Source organism: Crocuta crocuta, unplaced genomic scaffold (assembly GCF_008692635.1).
Source record: "Crocuta crocuta isolate KB4526 unplaced genomic scaffold, BGI_CrCroc_1.0 scaffold2175, whole genome shotgun sequence".
Lineage (NCBI taxonomy): Eukaryota > Metazoa > Chordata > Mammalia > Carnivora > Hyaenidae > Crocuta > Crocuta crocuta.
In genome coordinates, this window is record NW_027533082.1 from 173,425 (window position 1) to 178,864 (window position 5,440).

Here is a 5,440-nt window from a genome sequence, read left to right on the forward strand (position 1 = left end):
AAGAATACAGTTCATGCTTTTAAATGGTTTAAAAAATCAAGAATAATTTTTGACATATAAAAATTATATGAAATCCAAATTTTAGTGTCCACAAATAAAGTCTTATTGGAATACAGCCATAGTTAGGAATTTACATATTGTCTGCACTATAGTGGCAGAGTTGAATAGTTGTGAAAGAAACAGTTTTGCCTGCCTGTGAAGTGTACATATTTATTACCTGCCCCTGAAAGAAAAAGTTTGCCAACCCGTGCTCTGAAATATAACATCACAATAGCAGTTATGAAACCCAAGGAAAAAGTGGGTAGGCAAGTGAAAACATCATGTAACAGTCAACCCCAAACATCATGAATCAGTTGCCTAAGCAATTCCAAAACCCTACCTCCTCCAGGTGCTTGAGATATAAGGCACATTAATGCAAGACAAGTTTGTAAAGAGAAAAGCTAGAGTTGAAAGGGCAGGAAAACCGATGAACAGAGCAGCATATGCCTTACCATACTTCCTAAACTTGATTGTTAATATTAACACCAAATTTTCTGGAAGACAGAAGCACTCTGGATTCACTGGCCTAAGCATATTCAGCAATTCCTGAAGAAAAAGTGGAAGCTCACATGTGAACTCATGCCATATTGTAATAGAAGTTAAAGCATGCATATGCCCAGAAAAATGTACATCTCTTCCATGTAAGGCAGATCCGAGTTGCCTTGTTAACCCCAGAGAAGGATCAGTTTATGATCCTAGTCTCTGAAGACTGTTAACCAGCTTCCCTTGGTTCTTAATAGTGTTTGGATCTGAAGGGGCATCTTAGGGAGTACTATGTGAGTGGTCAGGCTCCCTGTAAAATGCTCAGGTAACAAACAACCAGCAGAAAGTGAGGAAAAGACAGTAAGAAAACAGAGCATGAGGTTCCCTCTAGGGGAATATATTTGCCTATTTATATCATTTATATGTGTTTATATATGTGTTGTGTAATGAGTCTCTTTTTCTCCCTCTGGCCATTCTCCATGAAAAGAAGAATGAATGCTTCTTATAAATGCCTAAAACTTTGAATAAAAAGAAGGCCATGAGGTTAGGGATTGTGCCCTGTGTCAAAAAAAAAAAAGGATGTGCAAAAAAGAAGTTCGAGATATAGATATGTGGGGGGCNTTTAGTTCTAAAAAAATTGAAATAATGTAGATAATTTTTCATAACTTTTGAATAAAAATAATTACTGTTTGTTTTCATAAAAAATTCAAGTCAATTGAAGGAAATTCAGAAAATAAATTTAAAGGCCACCTTGTGACCAATGAAAGAAGTGCAATTGGAACTTTCTAGTCAGGCAGAACAGGAGAATACACAGACATTGGACTCTTCCAGGAGTCCAGATAGCATGAGAAATTTTGGTTAGAGGTGAAATAAAACCTTCATGATTAACTATCATTTAAAACACCAAGCTGTACGGGCACCTGGGTGTCTTAGTCAGTTAAGTGTCTGACTTCAGCTCAGGTTATGATCTCATGGTTTGTAGGTTCGAACCCTGCATTGGGCTCTGTGCTGACAGCTAGCTCAGAGTCTGGAGGCTGTCTTTGGATTTTGTAACTTCCTCTCTCTCTGCCCCTCCCCTGCTCATGCTGTCTCTCTCTCTCTCTCTCTCTTAAAAATAAATAAAACACTGAAAAAATATTAAAACACCAAGCTATATTTATCTTCCAAGTGAAAATGGAATAATAGTCTGGATTTACCTCCCTCACTGAAACAACTAAAACCTGGACAAAATACTTGAAACAACAGTTTTTGTTCAGACAGTTGGGAAAATTCCTTGAAAGAGTAGAAATAAGTAATATGAGCCTTCTAATTGCCCCCAGCTTACTGTGTATTGTAGGATTTATAACATATGTAAAAGTAAAATGTATGTCAATAATGGTACAAAGACCAGGAGAGGGGAAATGGAAGTACAGCATGTTGAAGTTCTTATTCTATATATTAATATCACTTGAAGATAGATTCTGAAATGTTAAAAATGTATTTTGTAAACCTTAAAAAATCCTGAAAAATGTTGTGGCTGNAAAATAGTTAATGAAAAATGTTAGAGGAAAAAGAACAAAGAGCAGATGGGACAAATAGAAACAAATAGCAAAATAACTGATTTAAGCCCAAACATATCAATATCAATAATTGCATTCATGTAAATTGTCTAAAATACCTCAATTATAAAACAGATATTGTCAGATTGTATAGAAAAGGAAGACAAATATATGCTTCCTAGAAAAACCTTATTTTAAATTTAAGGATACAAATTGATTACAGGAAATGCAGAAAAGATCTTAACATCAATAAAAACAAAGCTTGAGCGGTAATATTGATTCAGATACAATAAATTTCAGTGCAAAGAATAATATCAGGGATGGGGAACCTGGGTGGCTCAGTCAGTGAAGGATCCAACTCTTGATTTGGGCCCAGGTCATGATCTCACAGTTTATGGGTTTGAACCCCACGTTGGGCTCTGTACTAACAGTTCAGGGTCTGCTTTAGATTCTCTGTCTCTCTCTCTGCCCCCTCTTCTGTGCTCTCTCTCTCTGAAAATAAATATTTTTTTAAAAGAATAATACCAGGGATATTACGGTTATAGAAAGTCATTACATTTTAAGTGCTAAGTTTGTCAAGAGGACATGGCAATCCTTAACATTTACATGTTACAGTTCTTTAAAACAGACGAAGGAAAAACAGAACTGCAAGGAGAAACAGACAAATCCAAGTTACAGTCACAGATTTCAACACCTTCTCTAAGATATTGATAGAACAAATAGACAATCAGCAAGAACATATATGACTTGAAGAACACTATGAAATAACTTATCTAGTTGACAGTTGTAGAACTTGCCACCAATAACAGTAGAATGTACATTTGTTTCATTTGCACAGGGAACACTTGATAGTCAATATTCAGGACCATAAAATAAGTTTCAATAATGTTATTAAGATACATATAATAAAATGTATGTTTTCTGAGCAAAATGGAATTAAATGAGAAACTAATAACAGAAAAAATATCTGGGAAAATCCCAAATATTTAAATTACCATCAAACAGCACATGTCTAAATAACACAAAGAAGAAATCAAAGAGGAAATTATAAGGCATTTTGAACTGAATGAAAATGAAAACTCAACATATGGTTATTTGTGAGATATGGCAAAAGGACCACTTAGGCGGAAATTTATAGCACTGAAGATACATAGTAGAATACAAAGAAGCTCTATAGCTATTAAATAAACAAAAATATTTTAAAAGTTTTTTTTATTTGAAGTATTTTTGATATCCAATGTTATATTAGTTCCAGGTATACAGCATAGTGATTTGACAATTTTACACATTAAGCTATGCTCACCATGAAAATAAATAGAAATTTTATTAAAACATTTCCTCCAAATAAAACTCTAGATCAAGATGGATTAANACCAATTCTATGCAAAATCTTTTAGAAAATTGAAAAGGAAAGAATAGCTCCCAACTCACCCTATGAGGCTAGAATTACTCAAATAACTAACCAGACAATTATGTTACAAGGAAAGATAACCATAAATCAATCTACCTTGTGAACATATATGCAAAAATTCTTGTTTTATTTTGAGAGAGAGAGTATGAGCAGGGGAAAGAGAGAGAATCGTAAGCAGGCTCCACACTCAGTGCAGAAACTGACATGGAGCTTGAACCCTAAGTCGGGCACTCAACTGTCTGAGCCACCCAGACACCCTCCTTTTTAAAATTCAATTATATATACAAAATATAGTACACCATATCTATGTAAGGTTTAGCTCAAGGATTCAAGATAGTGTTAAATTTGAAAATCATTGTAATTCACCACATAACATGAAAGAGAAAAAGCATATGATCATCTTAATGGGTGATGAAAAAACATTTGTTACAATTTAAAGAATTATTACTGATTAAAATACTCAAAACTACATATAGAAGATACCTTCCTCGAGGTGCCTGGGTGGCTCAGTCAGTTAAGCATCTGACTTCGGCTCAGGTCATGATCTCATGGTTCATGGGTTTGAGCTCCGCGTCAGGCTCTGTGCTGACAGCTAGCTCAGAGCCTGGAGCCTGCTTCAGATTTTGTGTCTCCCTCTCTCTCCGACTCTCCCCTGCTCATGCTGTCTCTCTCTCTCAAATAAATAAAACTTTTTAAAAAATTTAAAAAGATACCTTTCTCAACTTGATAAGATACATCTACAAAAAACATACATAATGATATGTATGTAAAGACTAAATGTTTCCCCTCTAAGATGAAAAACAAGGCAAAATAAACACTTTCATAAATTAGGTTTAACATCATATTAGAAGTTTTATTCAGTACAATAAGAGAAAGTCATAAAAGTCACACAGGTTGCAAAGGAAGAAATAGAAAATACTCATAGAAAACTATTATCTATGTAGAAACTCTATGTAATATACAAAAAGCTACTAGAGCTAATAAATAAATTTAGAAAGGTTGTAGGACACAAGATTGAAATACAAATTTAGTTGTTTTTCTAATTTTCTGAAAGTGCCATAACAAATTACCATAAGCTTGGTGGCTTGAAACAAAAACACTCAGAAATGTGTTCACTTATAGTTTTGTAAGCTAGAAGTCCAAATCAAGGTGTAAGCAGTGCTATGTTCTCTCTGAAATTCCCTAGAAAGGAATTCCTCCTTACTTGTTCCAGTTTCTAGTGGCCTCAGGCATTCCTTGACTTGTGGAAATATTAACTCTAAGTTTTGCCTCTCTTCTGGATGTCTGTCTATATGTTCTTTGTTTCTCCTAAAGAAACATCCCTTAGATGTAGGGCCCACCCTAAGCCACTATGATCTCTCTCAACTCTTTTTTTTTAAGATTCTATTTTTAAGGAATCTCCACACCCAACATACGGTTCAAACTCACAACCCTGAGATCAAGAGTCACATACTCTACCAACTGAGCCAGCCAGGCACCCCTCATCTCAATTCTTAATTAATTACATCTACAAAGACCCTATTTACAAGTAAGATCACATTCTGAAGTGCTGGGTAGATATGAATTTGGGGGGAAAATATCCAGTCCTCTACAAGCAATGAACAGCCAGATTAAAATTTAAAACAGTATCATTTACAATAGCATCAGAAATATGAAATACTTAGGGGTAAATTTGACAAAAGATATTCAAGACCGACACATTGAAAGCTATAAAACATTGATCGCATACATTAAATCCACCCAACTTATAGGAAAAGAGATCAGATTTATGGTTACCAGCAGTGAGGGTAAAGGAGGGGAAATTGTAGAAAAATGGTCAAAAGGTAAAAATTTCCAGTTATAATATTAATAAGTAATGGGGATGTAATGTAAAGTATGATGACTATAGTTAACACTGCTGTATGATTTAAAGGAAAGTTGTTAAGATGGTAGATCCTAAGGGTTCTCATCACAAGGAAAATTTTTTTCT